Source organism: Aedes aegypti, chromosome 1, assembly GCF_002204515.2.
Source record: "Aedes aegypti strain LVP_AGWG chromosome 1, AaegL5.0 Primary Assembly, whole genome shotgun sequence".
In the NCBI taxonomy this organism is placed as follows: Eukaryota; Metazoa; Arthropoda; class Insecta; order Diptera; family Culicidae; genus Aedes; species Aedes aegypti.
In genome coordinates, this window is record NC_035107.1 from 123331818 (window position 1) to 123355379 (window position 23562).

General features: G+C 36.3%; 1 protein-coding gene across 3 annotated transcripts in view; it reads left to right on the plus strand.

Annotated features, from left to right (window-relative positions):
• Window positions 1–2175: 2175 nt before the first annotated feature.
• LOC5576304 (zinc finger SWIM domain-containing protein 8) overlaps window positions 2176–23562 on the plus strand; it is a 48049-nt gene continuing 26662 nt past the window's right edge. The window contains exons 1-2 of one of the 3 annotated variants that reach the window (XM_021846968.1): window positions 2176–2497; window positions 11651–12630. The gene's annotated coding sequence lies outside the window, so the exon portion shown is untranslated. The remainder of the gene's footprint in view (window positions 2498–11650; window positions 12631–23562) is intronic. The other 2 variants (XM_021846975.1, XM_021846981.1) reach the window with 2 other exon arrangements.

The window sequence follows — 23562 nt, forward strand, 5'->3', positions numbered from 1 at the left end:
GACACACCAATGGATCATTGAAGGTAGTTTTTGCAAGTGCTCACTGCATCAAAACAAAGGCGCCACTGTATATGGGCTTAAACATTGTGACAGCATCGCTGTTCTGTCAAACACACAAGGCTACGGTGGCGCTATCTATGCTTTCCATAGCGGCCGTTTTGGTTATTTTAATGATCCATACATTTTGGATCTTCAAAGTATATATTTTGGATACCCGGCATTTTTTATCGTTTGGTGACAAAGTCCACAACACTGGTTGTATAATATGCTTGCACATAGTCTAATCTATCCATTGCCAATGGAAAACCGAAGAAATTCCTCGCTTTTAGTTCAGAAATTTAAAAAAAGTTTTTTTTTACATTTGAAAATTTTCTGACGGCTTTAAATTCTGTTTGTAACGTGTTGTAACGGTTGCATGGATGAACCGATTAAATTAAACAAATTTCAGAAAAAAATCAATAGATTTTCTATGTACAAAGGGTTGATGCAAGTGCGGAATAGTCCTATCTTTCCAAATGACATGCGAATTGAGTTGGTCTTTCGATTTAAACTGGGATATTTGCAGGAAAATGGCCGAGGGGGTCCAAAACATATAGGGCTATTCAAATGACCGTGCTTATTCTGCGCGGCGTGTGAGTCAAGACGATTCGCTCTCACCGCGAGTGACATGAGACGACTAATGTTAATCAAATGGGAGCGAGTCGACAATTGTCACCTCATTCGACTCGTGTCACCTCACACGCCGCGCAGAATAGGCACGGATGTCTCAAATCAGCTGATCGGGAAGCACTTTGACATTTCTTCTATGAAAATGACAGGCCCGTGTTAGCACCGGTCCTCTACCGATATAAACAAATGCATAGACAGATCTGTTACATAAAAAGGCCTATTGCCCCATTAAACATTTGACAGTTCAACAGCCGACTAAATTGGTTGAAAAATCGGTTGATTGTTGCACCGACGCTTATGGAAGATTAACACAGGGATCAACCGAATATCACCCGATTTAATTGGGTGGGCCGACGCAATCCTACTAAATAGGTGGATAAATCGGTATTTTAAGTGAAATCCAAGCAAGTTGACCTACTAAACATCAGATTTCCTCGGTCACCTGATTTAATCTAGCGATTAGTCAGTTGATCGCTGTGTTAAACTTCCATAAGCGTCGGTGCAACAATCGACCGATTTTTCAACCAATTTAGTCGGCTGTTGAACTGACAAATGTTTAATGGGGTGGTTACCCTACGCTGTTGATAAGAAAAGTCATTTGAAATGGCGCTCTCTGTAGGAAATTTCTTGATCAAGTTGATCAGGGGCCTTCCTTAGCCGAGTGGTTAGAGTCCGCGGCTACAAAGCAAAGCCATGCTGAAGGTGTCTGGGTTCGAATCCCGATCGGTCCAGGATCTTTTCGTAATGGAAATTTCCTTGACTTCCCTGGGCATAGAGTACACGCAAAAAAATTGTGCGGTAAAAACTACCATTTTAGGGGGTTAGCTTAAGCGCTCGCACCGGCAATTTTCAGCAGACCACAAATGCGCTTGATTTTACCATGTCTGTAGTTGGAATCAGATTGTTGTAAATTATTTCTGTCAAATATACCAGTAATGCGGTGGGGTGTACCGTAAACATAGTAAATTAGTCTGATTTTCCATGGTAGTTTTAAGAATGGGCGTTGTCAGCTAAAATAGTTGTTTTTACCACCGAATTTTTTCCCGTGTATCATCGTACCTGCCACACGATATACGAATGCGAAAATGGCAACTTAAGGCAAAGAAAGCTCTCAGTTAATAACTGTGGAAGTGCTCATAAGAACACTACGCTGAGTCGCCGGCTATGTCCCAGTGGGGACGTTAATGCCAAGAAGAAGAAGTCAGGGAATTTCTTAACTTTTCTTGAGCGAAACAGCATACTTAGCCTTAATTTTTACCGCTATGATTCTATATATCTATAAACTACAAAATAACGAGTATTTATAAGGCTTCCAGCGACATAATTCACGCGGACGAAGGTCCGTGGCCCCTAGTTTGGGAAACGTGCATTTAACGTCAAGTTGAATTTCAAACGAATAGAAAATTGCGCCATTGAACAGTGCTAATGTTTAGCTCACGAAAAACTTTGCTACCGTTCATTCCCTCGTCGTCTGTTTCTGTGGACGCGACGGCGGAGGAAGCCCGTGGATTTGGTCTGCGACGGGGTGTAATTTCATTGACAAAGGAGATTGATGCTTTCTGGTTGGCTGGCTGGTCGACGACTGCCTGCCTGGCCTGCTTCGTTCGTTTTCGTAACTTGTTCGCTAGCTCGGCCATTATTGTTGTCGCGTATCGTCGTCCTCTTGCGTATCGGATCCAATTGCAGTCCGAAAATCGAGTGGAAATTTGGTGTTTTTATCAGTGAAATTTGCTGCCAAAGTGTCCGGGAAGAGTGCGCGAACCGGGATTACGTCGGTTGAACATCGTTCTGGCCACTTTCGGCGCCGTTTGGCCGCGGAAAGTTGAGGGTACTATTTTTTCGCCTTCAATTGAGCACTGCGGATAATGATGGGAAAAATTGCACCAGTGTTGCCGATTTTGTGATATGGGATCTTTTCGTTCATAAACAAAGATGGTCATTGATTATCCACTTTCGTTTTCTTGAGTTTTCGACTAAAATGTAAACAGTTAGGGTAAACGCTCCATTAGTGTAGGTGGTATGTTTTGACATTATTTCGAACTAATAACTCACTATATGATACACCCAACTATTTCTGCATCTATAATATCTATGAAGTTTAATACATTATGCGAATATAGTGCAACAGTAGTACTGATTCAGTACCCATAAGAAATCAATTGGTTATGCTAGTAATCCTTTATGAGATCACTATATTATGCCATGCTAAGAAAATATCTTAACGATCAACGCTCCGTCATCGCAATCATCGTCATCATCGAAACTTCAAAAGCAGTTTTTTTTTTTCAAAACTGAAAATTATTCGATGAAAATATGTTCACTGTGTTTCGGTTGGAGAACAGAAAACAGTGAACACATTTTCCTGTAAATTTTCTTGATTTTGAACGAAAAAACTGCTTTTGAAAATTACGAAATCAATTACGGATCCTGCCCCCTTAAATAAAGGAATAGTGTTCCTATTATAGTTTGATTTGCTGCTGAAAAGAAATGGAATGTTTGATTTGACATTTCTTCTCAATTGCGTACTGCGATCAGAAAAAAGCGCTTTCTTGATCGAATCCTTGCAGGAATTTCCCATGCATCAAGATAGGCCGAGAAATTACTCGTCAGCAGCGAATCAGGTATATTAGTGCATAAGGATTTTTGCAGGAACATTTCAAATGAATCGTGATTTTCATGCACTTGAATGATGGAAGGTTTATATACAGAATTGGACAAAACATTTGCAACTTTTTCGATTTTCCATACAAAATGACCAATATGATGACCATATGATTTTCTCAGCACATTTGCTCTACTGATAAATCGTGCCTTTTTATTTCATTGTATTCATGGAACACGGTAAACATTAGAGCATTAGGTCGTATGAATAAACTGAGCAAAAGCTTTTACTTTACTCGAATCAACCTGTCAGATCATTTAACTGAGCATTTACTCAAGTTGGTATGATAAAACTGAAAACTTGAGCATTTACTTTTCGAACATTGGGATTCGTATGAATAAAGCGGTAAAATCTGAGTAAATGCTCAGAAAACTCTGAGTCACCTACTGACCATGCTCAGTTGAAAAAAAGCGCGAGATTTATGTTTAAAATGGTAAAAATGAAGGATATATTCGGATAGTGAACCTTAAAAGTATTTTCACTAATTGCAGGGCGGAAGCGGTGGGGGATTCTCGAAAACAGTCATTTTTGCGAAGTGTTATGGAGATGAGGAAGAGTCTAGCATAGACATTTGTGCGTGGCGTACTTAAAGCCCATTCTCAAATTTCATAACGCTAATGGGGTGAGTGGATGTCCTTAAGGGTTTTGTCCATAAACCACATAGTCAATTTTTTCGTGTTTTTTTTTTTTTGTCAAACACACATTTTAAATCTTGTATGGAATCTGGTCTTTGACTAGTCTTTATTTACGTGACCACGTGGTGTGCGGACTGCACCTTAGGCAACTACCGGTGGTCCAAACCTCCAGATTTCCTCCAGAAATTCCTCCGGGAATTTCCCCAAGAACTTCTCCTGGGATCTTCTCCAAGAATTCCTCAAGAAAATTCCAATAGCAGTTCCAATTCCTCCTGAAGTTTGCACCAGGGATTTCTTGCGAGGATTTCCACCAGGAATTCTTACGGAAATTTTAATTATTTCTCCGGGAACATTCTCCAAGTGCTCTTCCGGGGACTGTCTCAAGGAATTCCCAGGCAATTTCGAATAGTAATTTTTCCGGGGATTTCCTCCAGAAACTTCTCCTAGAATATTCTCAAGGGATTTCAACATACAATCTTCTGTGGATTTTTTTTAAATCCATTAATCCGGGTATTCCTAAATGCATTTCTACAGAGTTCCACCAGGATTAGCTTCGGAATTTATCCAGGAATTTCTTCGAAATTCTTCTAGAAATTCCTCCGGAGTTCATTCATGTTTTTTTCTCAGATTTTTTGCCGGGAATTCCTTCAGAGTTCCTCAGAGAATTCTATCGTTGTTACTGCAAGAATTTCTTCGGAACTCCACCAAGAATTTCTTCGGGCTTACTCCAGGAATTGTTTCAAAATTTTCCCAAAAAATAATCCAGGAATTTTTTTTGGAGATCCTCTAAGATTTTTTCCAGTGTTCCTCAGGGATTTAAATGGAGTCTTGAAAAGCTTCCTTCGAGTCGATTTTTTGCATTCCATTAATTTCCTAGGTTTCATAATCATTTTTGAGTAATTATTTAGAAACAACCTAAAGCCTTTCTTGAACTAATATTTTAAGAAGCTTCCTTCGAGTCGATTTTTTGCATTCCATTAATTTCCTAGATTTCATAATCATTTTTGAGTAATTATTTAGAAACAACCTAAAGCCTTTCTTGAACTAATATTTTAAGTAAGTTCAGATTCAGATTGAAAGAAATACTTGAGGTTTATTTAATGTTATCAAGGGTGTTTTCTTCGAAAATTGTAATTATAACATCAAAATAGCTGCATGAATTCTGAATTAAACTCCAACAAATCCTTAAAGTGTGATAAGAGAAATTTTTAAATGAATACTTAGAGTATATGTTAGAGCATTTTTCAAGAATTCTTTTGAGTGTTACTGGATGTACTTCTTGAGAAATTTATCGTAATTTATTTACATGTATTTTCTTTTTTTTTAATTCTTGGAAGTATTTATGAATGAATTTCTGGATCATTTTTTTTAAGTCTATGATATTACCTACTGAGAAAATATTTGAAAAAAAAAATGAAAAGAATCTTTAAACAAATCCCTTAAAGGTTCCTGTCGGATCCTTAAGATATTTCCTAAATAAATTTATTTTGAGATTACTAGGGTTTTGAAACTAGGGAACTTCCAATTTTTAAATTTGATATTTTTTCTCAGCTAAATTATCTGAAAGTTTGAAATAAAAAGCACTTGAAACTGCGTCATGTAGCATATTGTGGCCAAATATGAGCGCAGTAGCTTTTTAAAACATTCCTTCCGAAATTAACCAAAAACGCCAAGAATAGGATCCGATTTATTAATTTAAACTCCTGAGGATTTCTTCGATGGATTTTTGCAAAACTTGTGGTGGATTCTTGTTGAAATAAATGTATGCCGTCTGGTGAAATCTTTTGCAGACGCCATTTTCGGGTAACTTACAATTTACAAAAATGAACATCTGATTGAGTTTTGTACTGAAATTTATTTACTTGTTTCAGCAGCGGCCGTTTGTGCCACTGTTTTGCAATATTTTTGCTCATCGCACTGGAGAGTTTAAATACGGTGCCGCTGATACTCGGGCCATTTTCACCGCGTGTCAATCCGGTCGCATGTGGCATGTTGAACCTATTCATGGTAGCCAAATTGACCGCGAGAATTTTCGCCAGTTTGATCTGTCCAGTGTGTGAATGGCAGCTTTCCCGTTGAGAATTTTTTCGAAATAAGATTTAATTTTCTTGGCTGCTGCTGATGAACATGACGATGGTGTTTTTCAATACTGGTAATTGTCCCGCAAGGACTCCGATCTACGCTGTCGTTTGGTGCGCCTATGTTTCTTCCTGGGCACTAGTTCCGAAGGACAGCATAGTCACCTGTTGGTTGGGGCACAAATAAGTAAATTGCAGAATAACTAACATAAGTGCAGTACACTTACCGTTACGGACCGGGCCGTCATGCGTGTTCTCCGCAGCATCATCTTACTTGGGCTATCTTCACAGGTCCCGTTAGTAGTCCTTGTGGGTGTCACAGGGTGGTCTCAGTTTCTTCCCGGTGGAGTTTCCCCGGGCAGCAAAAGGTAAAGATCCGCAAAAAAACTAATATTTGCACCGCTGGAGATCTTCTTCCTCGCAAAACTAAGTTGGCCAAAACAAAAACAACATTTTTGACAGAGTAAAAGCTAAGTTCGAAATTCGAACTTACTCTGAGCAAAGTATCGTTTTATTCATACGGTTTTGAGTAAATGCTCAGAGGCTTTACTTTGCTTAAATCGGGTTGAGCATGAGCAAGTACTCGGTTTTATTCATATGACCTATTAGTTCATTTCTAAAGGTGTTATACAATATTTATAGAATTGCTGCGCTATCAACTAGTATTATAAGTCATTTATTGTTTCTCCTAGTTTTTGTTTTTATTCAGTATAAAATTGTTGGGAATCATAATGGATTTTAATAGCACCGGTTCTAATTTCGCAACCTGATAGCAAAAAAAAAGAAAGATTTTCTGCATTGGTTCCTCAAACTCAATACAGAATTCCAGCATCTAGAACAGGAGTTTCCAAAGGTTTGCTTCGCGAAGCACTTTTTCATGTAATCTAATAAAACATCATGTATATTCATAAAAATAGGTAATTTCGTAGTCATTCAAATAAACAATCTATTAGAAAGCGCTTTAAAAAATTCCATCGAATATTGTAAGAAATATCAAATACGGTAAGAAATCATCCCACGAATTTCTTCAGAAATTCACCCATACATGCATTTAGTAATTCCATACTTCTATGATTTGCAAAACAACTAACAAAAAAGGCAAAAATTCCTCCAGTTATTCCGCCAAAAAATGTTTAAAGATTTCTCGCGGAACATTACTAAAGGACCTATGTACAAATGAGAGATTCTCTCCTCTCTCGTTCTCTTTTGATCATAACAGTGGAATACTAAAGATTTTGGGAAGTTTTTCACTATAGATCGAAAGTCAATTTCCTTGACTAGCGTTTCATACAAAAAAAGCAACAGAAGAGATTAATGTGACACAGTTATTAATGAAAGAGAAAGTAAACAAAGAGAGCCTCTCAATGTTAGATAGGTCCTTTAGTATTGTTACGCGAGATTTCATCAAAAGTTTTCCGATTTTTAAGTTTGTGGTATTTGCACTCTAACAGGAGTTAATTTGTATCGATTTAAAAAAATGCAAAAATATGAATCTTACCTACCAATCAAAACACCTTAGAAAATATTTGTAAACTCCAATTTACTAAAGTCAATAGAATGATGGTTCTAAGAAAGAAAAGTAAATGTCCTGATTCGCAGCTGCTGATTGAAAATTCCTAGTGGAAGTTATAGGCCTACAATTCTTATTTCTTAGCCAACTTCTCACGATTGTAATGGCAGCTGGCTAAGTCGAGTCAGAACTTCACGAGCCATTTGTACGATTAAATGAATGGGACACTTTCAGTTTCAAAAAATTAACATCTGTAATATAGAATCGTTACCCTAGGACATCAATGACACGTTAATTTGTTTCTTAATGATTAATACCTAACTTGGAGACGAACAAGTCAAAACCGAAAGTGAATAAAAATAATAGTAACGTTGAATCATCATTGATGATTAGTACTTATCCGGCTGGAGTCTCGTCTGAATTTTTAACAATTTTTGTTCAAAACTTTCTAATTCAAAGCAATTTTAAATTTTTAACATCTTGTTTTTGAAACATACCATTTGAAGCAATCAAAAATTACCCCGAAATTGTGAGGGTTAGGAAATCTTTGCAGCAGGATGTCCCTGGAATTATCAAGGAATTTGATTCAAGCTGAAAAAAAAACTGGAATTTTGGTCACAATCAGGAAAATTATTTTGAATCAGTAATACATAGTCTTTGGGGATGAACCTGCCTACGGCAGAAAATCCCTTCAATAAAAAAGTAATTCAATTCAATTCAAGGTAATATTGCTGTGTGCGTTTGAAATGCAAATATCAAATGCGGGAACACCAAACGCGGTAAGATTTTTCACAAGAAATGCGATGTCAAAAATAGATTTTTCTTGCTAGGGCGGCGATGATTTATATAATCGTTGCTAGGTATCCTTTGATTGTTTTGTGTTACCGCATTTGGAGGACGCTTAGTTAAGATTTGCAGCTCAAATGCAAACAGCAATACATAGTAATGTGTCACTGTTTGGCAAAATCTTTTCAGTAAAAAAATGTTCGGCTGTGTTGCTATCAAAATGCTACTTGAGCTGTTCAATTCATTAATTTATTATTGTTTAGTGACTAGTGGATGTACGTTGAAGTACATAAATTTTAGGAATCAAATAAATGCGTTAAAAATTTCGTATACAATTGACAAGATGTCTTCACATCAGTATATTCAACCGATGATGAATTTATCCTTAACTGAGTAAGGCATACCATGATTTTAGATTACCTGTGAATCTGGGAATCGAAATTTAAGTATGTATCTGTAATGCTTCTTTCAATAGTGCAAAATCCAGAAAAATCATTTGCATATTTAAAGGACGAGTTCTAAAACCAATATATATCATTCGAAAATTTAGTAGAATCACTGAATAAACCATTTTTCTGATCAAAACATTCTGCCTTTTGGCGTTTCCAATTAACCATTGCGTCCCTGACTTATTTTTCTTTGTCCTTAGGTCATTTGAGACTTTTACATAATTATTTAACACGGATCAAACAAAACTAGTGTTTTCAACTGGATCATAAATCATAAATATATTCCGACTCGTTCACCTCATTTGGAACCATTCTGGCCGGTTCCTGGGGTATATATATACAGTAATGATCCGATTTTGTCAGCCCTCGATTTAGTCTACCCCCGATTTTAGCACCTTTTCAAACCCGATTTTGTCTACCCTCGATTTTAGCACCCTTTTGTCCCGATTTTGCCAGCCTTCAAAAAATACATTATTTTAATGTGGAAATATTAAGTGATTCAAATATTTGAAAGTATTTCGTGAACCTAGAGTTTTTCTGTAAAATTTTAAAATGTTGGATTTTTTTATTTCTGTTTTTTATTCTGGATTTATTTTGGACTTTATTTCTGCAAACGAGTAGATAACCTTGTAGTTTTGAAGTCACTTTTTAGTTAGCAGTTGATCAATATATTTTGATAGTAACTGAAGTCACTAATAAGGCCCAAACGCAATGATAGCGGAACCGGTTCGCCAATATGAATCACACCATCCTGACTGAGCTGTCAACGAACGAAAGTGAACCAAGTCTGAGTCGACAAGCATGCTGGTGAACCGGTTCCGCTTTCCGTTGCCGTTCCGCTATCATTGCATTTGAGCCTTTATTCTGCTGCTTAGCTGCAATGTGGTTCATCAGAAATACAAAATGATTCATGTTAGTTTGCTTCTTGAAATAGTGTGTATTCCATTATGGCAACAACTGGTGCTGTGGTCAAAATCGGTGCTTCTATGCTATTATATATAAAGTTTTTATGATTGTTTTTCTTATAAATAAGTTTTTCCTTAGAAAATCACATTTATATATGAAGTTATTATGTTTTTTTTCATCAATTAGTTTTCCTTAGTAAATCACCCTCTATTCCTGAAGATAGTAATGCATGGTAGGGTCAGGCGGGGCAAGATGAGCACCCTAAGGATTAGCGTGATTTGCCTATTTAAACGTTCTTATTTTGGTAAAATTGGTAACCATCCTTATCTTTTACATTATTACTTTGACCTCCAACCATTAAAAGTTTTAAAAAGTGATAAATAGTTTTCCAAATATCACGTTAAAAAATAGCTTTTTTATCATCGATCAAAAATACTGCGGAGCAAGATGGGCACCCCCATAAAAAGATGCAATTTACTAAAGAAAACTATTATTTTGCAATGCTTTTAATATCCGAAGATTTTATCTTTAATTTCGGATGGTATTTATGTTCAACTAGCTTAGTTTTTAAAATTTTAATCAAAAAATAAATAACTTTCCATAAATTACTAAGATTTTACTTAAAAAATGATTAAATTTGTTGTTTGTTTATATATTTTTTAGAAAAAATAGTTTTTGTGCAAAGGGGATACCGTAAGTCAAGCCCACAGTTAAATGTGGTTCTATAATTTCACAGTTTTACTTAATTTTGAACATGGTGCTCATCTTGCCCCAAGGGTGAAAACTTATTGTTATAATCAAAATAATTGAAATATTTTTAAAATTTGATAAAAATTTTGCTCCTGATTATCTACAGAAGATTATACTTAGAAGGACTACTATGTATTTTTGACAATATTTACGTTGTGCTGTTGATTTTTTAGTTGAAATTTGTGGCTGTCATATCAATTTGATGATATTCATCAGAACCCCAAATAATTTATTGAAAAAATTCGGTAGGAACGACACAAACTAGGGGTGCTCATCTTGCCCGGGTGCTCATCTTGCCCCACATTCCCCTACATTTTCAGTCGGTATACTTTGCAAACATCTGTAGCAATCTTATACCTACACACAAAAAAATTGTGCGGTAAAAACTATCATTTCAGGGGGTTAACTTAAACGCTCGCACCGGCAATTTTCAGCAGACCAGAAATGCGCTTGATTTTACCATGTCTTCTTCTTCTTTCTGGCATTACGTCCCCTACTGGGACAGAGCCTGCTTCTCAGCTTAGTGTTCTTATGAGCACTTCCACAGTTATTAACTGAAAGCTTACTGTGCCAATGACCATTTTTTGCATGCGTATATCGTGTGGCAGGTACGAAGATACTCTATGCCCAGGGAAGACGAGAAAATTTCCAACCCGAAAAGATCCTCGACCGGTGGGATTCGAACCCACGACCCTCAGCTTGGTCTTGCTGAATAGCTGCGCGTTTACCACTACGACTATCTGGGCCCCTTTTACCATGTCCGTAGTCGAAATCAGTTTGTTGCAAATTATTTCTGTCAAATGTACCAGTAAGGTGGTGGGATGTACCGTAAGCATAATAAATTGGTCTGAAATTTCATGATAGTTTCAAAAATGGGCGTAGTCAGCCAAAATAGGAATTTTTACCACAGAAATGTTTCCCGTGTACATACTACTTAGTATTTCCTTTTTATATAAATTGCTGTTGGGTCATTTGCTTGGTTATTTATTCACTTTTTTAATACGTCAGTGCAGTGGGTTGTATATTTCAATGACCTTTCAAGTTATTAATTCTAATTATGGTTTTTGTATAATTAAAGATTAACATTACAAATTGAACTAAGAGTACATATTTTGCTGTGATGTATTTTAAAGATACACATTGATAAATCTGAAACAAACTCGATCGGCAGCACTGGTCTTCATATGATGGCTGGCTTCCCACAGAGACACGGAGAGGCCACCATCAGCAGCATCGAACTGTGTGTATTGTCCTCTATAATACGTGCGAGACAAAAAAAAATCTGGTGGTTATTTTTTTTTTTTTCATGTAAAGATCTGAGACATCTCGAGGCTATGGCTTTAGCAATAGTTTTGTGTCTAACGTTGGTGTCTGCCAATATCAATCGTAACAAGGAATCTCCGAAGTCGGGCTCATGAAGAAGTGCTAAAGTGCGTAGTCCCAGAAGTGAAGAAGAAAATAGTGCCAGTCAGTGTTTTAATTACCTACACCTACTCCTCCTAGAAGACAATTTTGCTTTATGGAAGAAAGCGGAAAAACTTTTTCGTCTGAGCCTCAGTGAAGATCCCCAAGATTTCCTAAATATTCGGAAAGGTGAAATCGATTTGTGTGTGAGTGTGTTTGAATCTGCCCCCCTCTCGCTTCTCGACATCAGTGTTGTATCTGTTCTATTCGGGGATTGTGCAAGAAGGTTATCGATCAGCGTAGACGAAGCTGGCAAACGCTTCGAACGCTGCTGGGGGTGGCCCTGAGAGGCCACCACAGCGGGAGCAAGCGCAACAACATCAGGAACAGCAAAACAATAACCGAGAAGCATCAGCTGCTGGTGGTGGGCCCAGCAACAATCAAAATGCCCCACCGGAAGCAGCAGGGGCAGCGGCTGGTGGTGGGGCCGGGGGTGGCCCACAAGAGTGGAATGCTAACAACGCAGGTAACAACGGTGGCAATAACAACAACGGCCACCAGAATCAGAACCAGAACAACCAACAGAATGTGAATGCAAACGCGAACAATGAAGAGTGTGATCGGTTCAGTTTCGAAGATTCGGACCGGTTCGAGGAAGATTCCTTGTGCAGCTGGAGCTCGGAACCGGAAAGTGTGTGTAATAATTGGCGCGGGTGGAAAAAACCTACCGGGACGTCAATCATATTCGGGTTCAATGGGAACCGTCGAGCTAACGATGGAGGTGAGTTCTATTTAGTTAAGAATAATGTTCTGCTCGTGAGTTGCACCTTAAGATGCTAAGTATTGTATACCTATGACATATAATTTATGAAATAATTGTTACGTATACATAAAGGTAATCGTTTTATCTGCTGAGGAAAAATGTGAATTTTAGTTTTCTTTCTCATTTCATGCCATTTTTTTTATTTTGGCATCATAAGGAGTTCAAATACAAATCTCTGAATCTCCTAATATTATCGATTCCTGAAAGATATTTTTTGTTAAAAAAAAACAAATTCTGCGGGGAACATATAGCAATTAAAACAACGCTAGAAACACTTAGAATGCATTGTCAAGTATCCATCCAAAATCATCGCCGAAATCTATCAAAGGTCATTTCTACATACAATCAATAGAAGATCTCTTCAAAATCTTGTTGATAGATTCGAGAGCATTCTGCCAATGATTTGAGTTGAAACATTAAAAATTTGGAATTGAGCAACATAGATCCCTGATGAAATTCAATAAGTTTTAAATCGGAAATATGGTAGGAGTTTTATTATAGGAGCTTTATCAATTAAATTTAAAAATTCAATCTGAAAAAATACTTAAGCAACATCGATGAGATAAGCTTTACTTTTTTGCAAACTCTTATAGACAGAATGTCATTGAAAGAATCAGCATTCCAATAGTTAAACAACCATTTAAACATACAAACTGCAACTCGGTAATAATAATCTCTTGCAAAACAAGCGACTTTAGAAATTCCTCAAATTTATTCATAAAAACTAAAAACTCGACATCTATTTACAATGGCTTCGCGGACCTCCTGATGAATCTTTACGACCCTCTGGGGGTCCGCGGACCTCCGGTTGAGAAACTCTGTTCTAAGTAAAGAGCATTGATGCACATGGCGAGATTTTGTATCGATATCTGCAATTTTCACCGAAATCTTCCAATCATCCAAATTTCTTGTAAGTTCATCCATATAAATTCCTGGCAATATATTTAACGTTTAAATCGTCTCCTTGATGCGACAGTTAGATAGCTCGAAAATCAAAATTTTGAGCTATCTAACATTGAAAATTGAAAATTTGACCGTTTGACAAAGTGATAGTTAATCATAGAGAATATGACTGAAAAGTTAGTTTTGACTTGTTTACCTTGAAGTTATATATGAATATGTTATAATTATTTATGTTTTGACAACTTGAACTCTTAAAAACGAAATTTGGATTTATCTATAGTTGTAGCATTAAGGGGACGCAATGAAAGTGACGAACTCGACAATGGCGGAAACCCACTCAAATAAAGATGAAAAGTAATAAACATAAATGTATACATAAATAGCAAAGTTCTCTTGGCCAGGTTTTCGTTATGTTTTTGATTATATCTCTGATAGATTGCTTGGAAGAGGCAATATTGGATTTATAGCTAAAGTTTCAGTTAAGATCCAACATGTGTTTCACCCAGAGTTGCCTATTATCAATCATATCAGCTGATGGCTGATGGTCTGAAACTATCACTATCACTTGCGAGCTATCAATATCACTTTGATTTGACAACCAACAGCAGTGATGCGACAACGCACTCTAGATCATAATCACTGCGGAATGAGTGATCACGTGGTAATTATCCATGCTCTTACTGTTTTTCAGTGACCAACAAATAGTTTCAACCTATCTGCAACACTGTAAAAAATCTCGTACTGGTAAATGGCCATTTTGAATCCTTAGTTTAAGGCTAAACTTAACCCATCAGTGATATTCATAGCCTATCGCCATCAATGCACTTGTGATGGAGTAGACAGCGTGATGTTGATATGATGTAGATTGATCCGAATTGTATCGCAGTCGGCCTGTACAAATCAGCAAATTTTAAGCGTTGATAGTGACAGCGAGCAACTCTGGTTTCACCAGATCAAGAATTTCTCCAGAAACCAGTCATGGGCAATATCTGACGCATAATTCCGAAGACATTAAATGGTTGGATATTGAACTTTGTCGTTCAATGGAAATATGTAGCCTAAGTTTAGATTTACAGATTTTGTTGAATGCTGGGAAGGAGGCACAGATTTTTTTTTCTGTTCGGAACATAAACCACTGCAACCAATATTTGATCTTTTGTAGTATATCACGTGTCCTTTGTTTAGTGCATGTCGTGTTACCTTATCACTATTGATAAGTGATAAAGTATTTGGTTTTCTTACAGTTGTAATTCCTAACTTGATCGCAGGAAAGGATTCTAATTGAAAGGTTCCGCTATTTATACCCTTTGAAGAATGCGGTGGGAACACTCTCTACAGGCGCGCCCCTTTATCACTCAAAATCGGATCCCTTGATAAAGTCAAGAAATTACACCGATATTGTCCATGCATCAGAAAACTAGAGAACTAAATGAATAAAAGATTAGAAAACAAAATTGTAATCGACTCATTTTTTTCCTTGTCTTAAGATTATTCTCGGCAACTGGGAAAACCGAGACTTGTCACTTTCAACAAGGTTTAAATATGTAACAAGGACTAAAAATATTCCTTTGATTACTATAATATCCCGTTCTCTTCGTTTGAAGCAGTCAGGACTAGGGTTCACTGGTAGACCTTTACCCCATAACGCACCACGAAAAGGTGATCTACCCGCGTTATGGGTAAAGGAGGCACAGATACTACACACGAAATATTGATCAACACTTTTCCAAATTGCAAGATAACTTCCGCTCACCAACGACAATCAAGACAGGCTTGGGAAAAATCGCTTGTTTTCTTTTGATGTGTACCTGCGATCTTTCTGGACAAACTTGGAAAAAGGGCCATAGTTTTATGTGCATTTAATTTTAATTTTGATTGGAAAAGAGTAAAAAAATGCGTGTTTCAGTACTTAATATTCGATCAAATCTCGCGTAACAATTCTAAAGGGCCAATCATCAAATTGTAAACAAATCGGGTTTTGATACCATTCGATAGCATCTCCCAACACCCACAAACTATGCAAACATTGTCAACATAATCATAAAACTTACCATTATAAACTCGATTTTCAAAACGGCCAATAACCGCTTTTTTCCAAATCATTCATTGGCCCACTGCTTGAAACGGCCAATGATCGGTTCTCGCTCTATCAAGAGGGCCTTCAATCGGAAAATTTCGCAAACTGTCATTGGCTGTAGCATGGTGAGAGGCCAATGATTCTCTCTTGCTCATTCATTGAAAACCGAAAAGGCCTAGCCTTGGGCCAAGCACGCTAATAAAATTTTATTTTGGCCAATAAAAAAGGCCCATGCCTTGTTGAAAGTCGAAAATGGGCCAAGCATTTAAACTCATCATTTTTTCCACATTTTTGTCAGTTTTCAGAAACAATTCGATTATTAACGTGTAGTAATAGTAAATCGTCACTCAACTAGCAAGAAATCACATTGATTGATTTGAATTCTGAGAAATAGGAATTGAAAATGTGGTGAGTAATATTCAAATCGAATTTTCTCAGAGTCAACGATCTGATGATTGGCCCTTTTGAATTGTTACGCGAGAAATTATAAGGTGCTATCGTGGCATTGCTTTTGGGTGTGCAGGAATTGATTTTCAACCGATTTTTGCCAACTTTGTTGAAATGCAAAAATATGTTTTGATCAATTACGCGTTTTTTCATGTTTGTCCATTCTTAAAGATCTGGGCTCACAGTGACAGTTCGTGACAGCAGAATCTCGGCTCACTATGACGTACATAAATTTTGTATCGGTTTCTTCCTCCCAGGTTGAATGTAGTCTAAGTTTAGATAAATGAAGCTGAAATTTGTTTATGTAATTCCAAAATCTTTCTACACTTCAAATTCTAGGAGGTGGATGGTCTTTGAGCAGTGAATCAAATTGTCATCAAGATGGACGAAAAACAAACAACAAAGCAAGCACGCTCACAACCGTTTGTCGCAACTGTTGCGGATAAAGACACAATTGAAAGCAAAATTGTCATGACAATCACAGAGTACAACATTGTTGCAACTTTTTCAACTAGCGATTAATCAGTTATTTTAAACTCAAAACCAAACTTGTTTAATGGATGCTGTTTGATAATGTGTCAAGGTTTACCAACACGGAGAAAGTTCTCGAAAATTGCAATGCGAAGCCCAGAAAATCGCTGCGCACGTGGTGATCGATCTTTGTCATATTCTGTTCAAGTGATGACAAACTCATGTTGCGGAATAAAATTGTTGCAACAAGAATAGGAGGTGACAATGTCTTTGTTGCTGCGTGTTGGGTGACAATTGATTCACTGTCTTTGAGATATTGCAACAAATATTTTAAATCTTGTTGTCCAAAACGCTTTCGATATTCAAACCTTTAGAGCTCACAGTATTTTATAAAGTTAATTAAACATAATTCATAAAAATTCCAAGTGCTCCAAATTTGTCCATGTTATATGAAAAAACAAAGTCCTGTATCATAACTACACTTTTTATATTAAATTTAGGGGAGGGATTATTAGAATATGTTTAACACTACAAACTTCACTTTTTGCAAAAAAAAAAAAATAAATAAAATACTAAAATCAATAGTAAGGCGAGCAAATACCTTTAAACTCTAATATGTGTTGCTTATCTTGACAGAGGCCTATCTGTCTGCGACTTACAGACTTCTTCAGTGTCGAGCACTCGACTGCAAAAAGTGAAGTTTTAAAGCTCAATTTGTAGTCCTGTATCATAGTTTATCAAGTGTCAAATGACTGTCTTATACGTTAACTAGAATGGTATTTGATTGTTATGTGCGGCTTTAATTGTGTCAAACGAATTATTGGTTCTTTGAAAACGTATTTTTTTAAATAGTCGAATTATTGTGGTGTCGCGTTACAAAAATTGCCTAATTTTTGACATTGTTGAATAAACACTTCTTATAGAACTCTTATATTTTGGTTTCTCTTCCTACTCGTCAAGATACGTGTTCCCATAAAAAAAAGATCTAAAATCGGACCATTTTTCGAAAAGTTGCACTAGGTGCAGAATTATGGTATCGCGTTACCTTAATTTAAACCGTAAATTCTAGGACGAATCTTCTTCTTCTTCTTTCTGGCGTTACGTCCCCACTGGGACAGAGCCTGCTTCTCAGCTTAGTGTTCTTATGAGCACTTCCACAGTTATTAACTGAGAGCTTACTTTGCCAATGACCATTTTTGCATGCTTATATCGTGTGGCAGGTACGAAGATACTCTATGCCCTGGGAAGTCGAGAAAATATCCAACCCGAGAAGATCCTCGACCGGTGGGATTCGAACCCGCGACCCTCAGCTTGGTCTTGCTGAATAGCTGCGGCTATCTGGGCCCCCTAGGACGAATCTACACATTTCAAAATTATCGTTCTCAGCAATGCTCCAACCGATTTTCGAAATGTGTGGCTTTTAGTGGAAGGAAATAGTTGTACTAGCCTCCCCGCTGAAATGGAAATATGTCTGTTTTCACTATAATGGCCTCTGGAAGATCCAGAACATCCGTAAAATGGTCATTTCTTTATAATCATCCTAGACCACTGCGTTTTTTTTTCAACCATATCACAAATCATTAAACTACCTTAGAAATGATCATCTCCTAAAAATCATCCTAGACACACGTAGTTCTTTTTTCAGATCTTCAGGATGTCTTGTCTTGACGTTTGTCTATGAACAATCAAAACCATCCTTTATGTAATATAGTTAATAATTAATTTTGAATCATTTGCTTCAATTGGATTTGGTGAGTTTGTTCCAATTAAAGCATTAAAAATGAAACAAGGGCTATTTCAGAGGGTATGGTCAATTTGTTTTCTTGTTTCAGAGAGCGAGCAATGCGCTTAAAACAAAGCTCTTTAGCTAGGACACAAGGTGGGTCCTGTGCCCCATCCCTAGAAGACACACGCATGGAGTGACATTCAATTTCTTAGCCACGTTACTCTCAACAATTTAAATTCGGTCGTATCATTCGCGTATAGTGAATCCTAGACCATTCCCTTCCCTATCGTTCAAATCCTTGACATCTATGAGGGCATCGGTGAGTCGCTGCCCTCGCTTGTAGGTGTCATACAACAATGTAAATTATCATTTCTGTCCAACTCTGACTTCTGATTGAATAGCTGAGTGATTCCAAGCAACAGCACCAAAATTTGGTAAATTTTTTAATTCATTTTTTTCTATTGAGCTGAAACTTTGCACAGTTTTCCAGTTCCATCTAAATCGTCATTTTCCGATATCAAATCTTCAAGTTGAGTCACGACTAACTTTTCAAAAGGGTGTATGTGAAAATGGTTCAAAAATATTCAAAAAGCTGCACAGCAAAAACGGTTCGTTCGATTGTTAGACAACTAAAGAAACAAAGTTAGACAACTAAATAAAGATTCAAAGAAAAAATACACACAGTAAAAAAAATTTTTTTTGCATTAAAAAACATAATTTTTGACACAAAAACTCAAATATCTCAAAACCCTATCGGAATACCAACGTAATTTTTTTGAGGGAAAACGGTCCATTATATTAGCTATCTACCATAAAAATTTGGTGATGGTAAACCAATAAACAAAAAAGTTATGACATTTCAAACATGTCACAATTTTCACATTTAGTAGAAAAAAAAAATTTTTTTTCGGTGTAAATTATTACGGGAACCGCAGTTTGTTGCTGATTTTATTGTTAAGGGCCTTGCGTGAATTAAACAAGTTGTTTTCATGTATTCATTAGTATTATGTATATTATATGTATAAATATTATGTATATGTATAAATATTATATGTATATGTATATATGTATAAATTAAAATGAATTAACAGATTACACGAAAATAATTTTTTTTTTTACCAGGATATTTTTTTTAGAGTATGATCGATGAGTTTCTAAATGTTATATATAAACTTTAAAAGTTTTGGATTTGGGTATGCGTTATGAGATCATGAAAACATGTTATTAATACTTATTTATTTATTTATTGTTATTCAATTTTTTTACAATATCGAACACTTTTGCATCATTATCAGTACAGTTCGAGTATAGTTTTGCTTTAATTTTATTTTCTGACAATGGAATGAAACAGTGAAATTTTTGGGTTCCTTGGATCGTTTTCGCGTTATTATATTGCTCGCTGAGCTCTGATGCCGTTAATTCGTACTCTTCAGTAGTAGTAAAACAAAATGATAATTTTGTTAAATCTTCTTCTTTTCTGCGATTCGCCCAATCAAACAGTTCTTTTGCAGTTTTAATTGGATGCTCACGTTCTTTGGCTAAACTTGCTCTTGTGGCCATGCGCTTTATGGTTCCTCCAATAGCATCACAAGGACCTTTGCCATGTGACGTAGCAAAGAAATGCCATTCTGCATCAATTCCGTACTTTGATTTAAATTGACATAGGCTCGAAAAATTCTTACGGTTTTTGTACTGCGATGCTGCTCCATCAGACATGAAATATATCTTTCTGATTTCTTTATCCTTATCAACGCGTAAAAAGTTAATCATTTTGGCAATGAACAAATTTACAGATACTGAGTCGTGTCTTAAATCTTCGGAAATTACAATAAAACTAAAATGTTCAATTTGCGTACTTCCATTGAAATAAATAACGAATGGATGAATTGTAGCTTGTTGTACGTTCCAGTGATGGGACTGCACTTCATCTTGCAATACAAAGCTATAGTTTTCAGAAAAATCACAAATGACTAAAAATTCACCATCTTGTAATGTATTTTTCGTATTTTTTAAAAAGCGGGATTGCTCTGTTTTAATAAAGTCGTGAGGAATTAAACTTTCTAATTTCAAGCAAAAAAATGACACAAACTCATCTACAGGTTTTACAATAGTTTCTAGGTCACACCTATCCGTGGTCACCCATTGCTCAAATGATAACTGATCAATATAATTTTCTTCAAACTCTGCGAATAAAGTATTTTCCAATGATGAAGAATCTGGACAATCCGAACAAGATCGTAGATAGCAATTTGATGTTGTATTTTCACACAAAAGACTACCAGTTAACATTTTAATATCCTTTGATAAATTGATTCTTTTCAAACTATGTAAGATTAGGTTAATATTTTCGTGTGTTGTGCACACACAAACATTATGTGTTCCTGAATTGGATAGAAGCTTGCATTGCCTTGGACGAAGGCTTGCAAATGAGGAAAAACCTACCTTAATATTTTCGTTAATTTCCTTGAAGCGTGTATACGCTTCTTTCAAAGTAGTCATCATTAATCGTTTTTGGATTGCTTGACGCTTTCCATCTTTTTTTACAGATACATAATCTTTTTGGCCAGGCATAGCTCTACTTACTTCATCGTCTTCAAAATATTGAATTATTTTTTCTTTTGTCTCATCTGTTAATGAAGTACTCGACCTAGCATTTTTGGTTGCAAGACAGTTATTTTTGAATTGTTTTGCCTCTTTTGCTGTATTTCTATTGGTTTTGAACTCATCAATGGCGTCTTGAATAGACCACGAGCTTGGCAGCATCGACAAAATCAGTAATTTTTCTTTCCTTGTCGTGGCTAGATTCGAGAACCTTTCCTTCATATTCATAATTACCTCATCGTAGTCTGTATTTTCCACATCCTCAGGTCCTAATTTGAAGAGGTTTCTTCGTACAGCTTCGTTGATTTCACGGTATTTTTTCTCGGGATAATTGACGTAACCCATCTTCGTCCATTTAATCGGAGTCACTTTTATTCCAGCTATCCCTTCGTTGAAGCGTTCGATGTTGACCTTCTGGATGCACTCATCTTCTGATTGATTTGTTGAAACAGATGTCGCTGATGGTACCGTGGCAAGACTATCTGCACTTGGTACTTCTGGTAACTCCTCAGTTGTTGTCGGTGCATCTAGTAATTCCTCAGTTGTTGTTGTTTTCGAACTTCCTGCAACCTGATCCACCGATGATGTACAGATTGCCCGTTTGTCAACGTTTAAACGGCAGGACGTACCAATGCGTAAATTTGTATTCAATGTAGACATTGGAGCATAACCAGCCGCTTTTAGTTTATCTATGGTGCTTTCGGTGAGATTTCGTAGCTCTTTCGAACACTTTTTTTTCTGCAAACGGCCTGCAACAGTTGAGAAAGCGACTACTCATGTTGCTCGTTAGATTTTAATAAACAAAATCACTTTTAAGTTTTTACTGACTAGTTTGGTGTCGTTTGCTTGACTGAAGAAAAATTTTACAATTAAATCTTTTATAACCATAGTGGTAGCATATTTTTAGCTTTTTCGTGAGTATGTTCATGGTATGTACCTATCATGTTTTTGATGTTGTTGAAGTTACTCGCTTTCTCCCAAATATGATTAACAAAGTCTATTCTCTACCAAGGCGGGTCTATACCCAGGTGTAATCAGATTTTAACTTTGTGGAGAAAACCAGCGCCGAGAAAACCGACCTGCTTTACGTATACTAGATCACCTGGGTATAGACCCGCCTTGTTCTCTACGAGGTAAACTTTTTGCAGGTAAACTAGTCGTATACCTGTGTAGAAAACTTTTTTTGTAGCTTTTGTCTTCAATATTAGATTTCTTATAGGTTTCTTTTATCAAAAGGTTCCAACACTATTGAGAGAATTTTTCTTCAGTTACGTACAATAAAAAATATGACACTATCAAGACTTTAGATCACAACACTGGATCGCGTCTAACTTTCTAATAGATGCTATAATAGTTATGAATAATTAAATAAAATATCATGAAAACAACTTGTTAACAAAAAATTCAGCAACAAACTGCGGTCCTAAAAAAAATTAACAATGAAAAAAAAAATTTTTTTTCACTAAGTGTCAAATTTGTGAAATATTTGAAATGTCATAACTTTTTTGTTTATTGGCTTACCATCACCAAATTTTTATGGTAGATAGCTAATATAATGGACCGTTTTCCCTCAAAAAATTACGTTGGTATTCCGATAGGGTTTTGAGATATTTGAGTTTTTGTGACAAAAATGATGTTTTTTAAAGCAAAAAAAAAAAAATAATTTTTTTTACTGTGTGTATTTTTTAGGAATCTTTATTTAGTTATCTAACTTTGTTTCTTTAGTTGTCTAACAATCGAACGAACCGTTTTTGCTGTGCAGCTTTTTGAATATTTTTGAACCATTTTCACATACACCCTTTTGAAAAGTTAGTCGTGACTCAACTTGAAGATTTGATATCGGAAAATGACGATTTAGATGGAACTGAAAAACTGTGCAAACTTTCAGATATTTTTGAAATGGTCGATCAGAATCGACTTGCATGCCTCCGTGGAATCCCTCAGCTGTTTCATCCAAAACAGTTTTTCACAAGTAATTGAAATAAGTGTGGAAATAGTAGATTACGCAACAAGGTGCAGAATGAAAATTTTTGCATCATGAGTCGTACGTTTATCTGACGAGACTTGCCTAGTTCGATAATTACGACGAGTGCTATGAAAATCGAGTTCTGCACCGAGCTGCGTACAACGTTTTTTGCAATTTGACGGAAGGTTACTTGAGGAATAATTTTTAAACCATTTTTCATCAATCCACACATGGTCGTCTAGCCATGTTTGAAAAAATTGTGATCATAGTAGGTTGTACTGAGCAATAGGGCTCTGCACTGTTTTGCTTTCGTATGGAATTTTGACGTTTATTGGCCTTGTTGTTTACTAATTCCATAGTAGAGTGAAAAAGAGGGACGGATTTTTGTGCAGAGCCCCATTGTCACAATTTTTCAATCAATTGTCCGGATAGCATCATTATTCGAAACAATGAAAGATTTTGATTCTGATATTCCGATTGACATTTTTCTTAGCGTCGCCGATTTTGGTTCTTTTTTTTCGGTTTTCACGTTTGCCGGACAGTGCAAATTGAAGAGCCCGAGCAAGCATGAGTTTTTTTTCGTTGTGTCGTCGGATTGTTACGTTACGTGAAGCTGAAAGTGGATAGTGGCTGCTCAGTCAAAGATGAAGTATCAATTGGTGAGCTCGTTTCATGGTTTTATTTCAAATCTGTAAAATT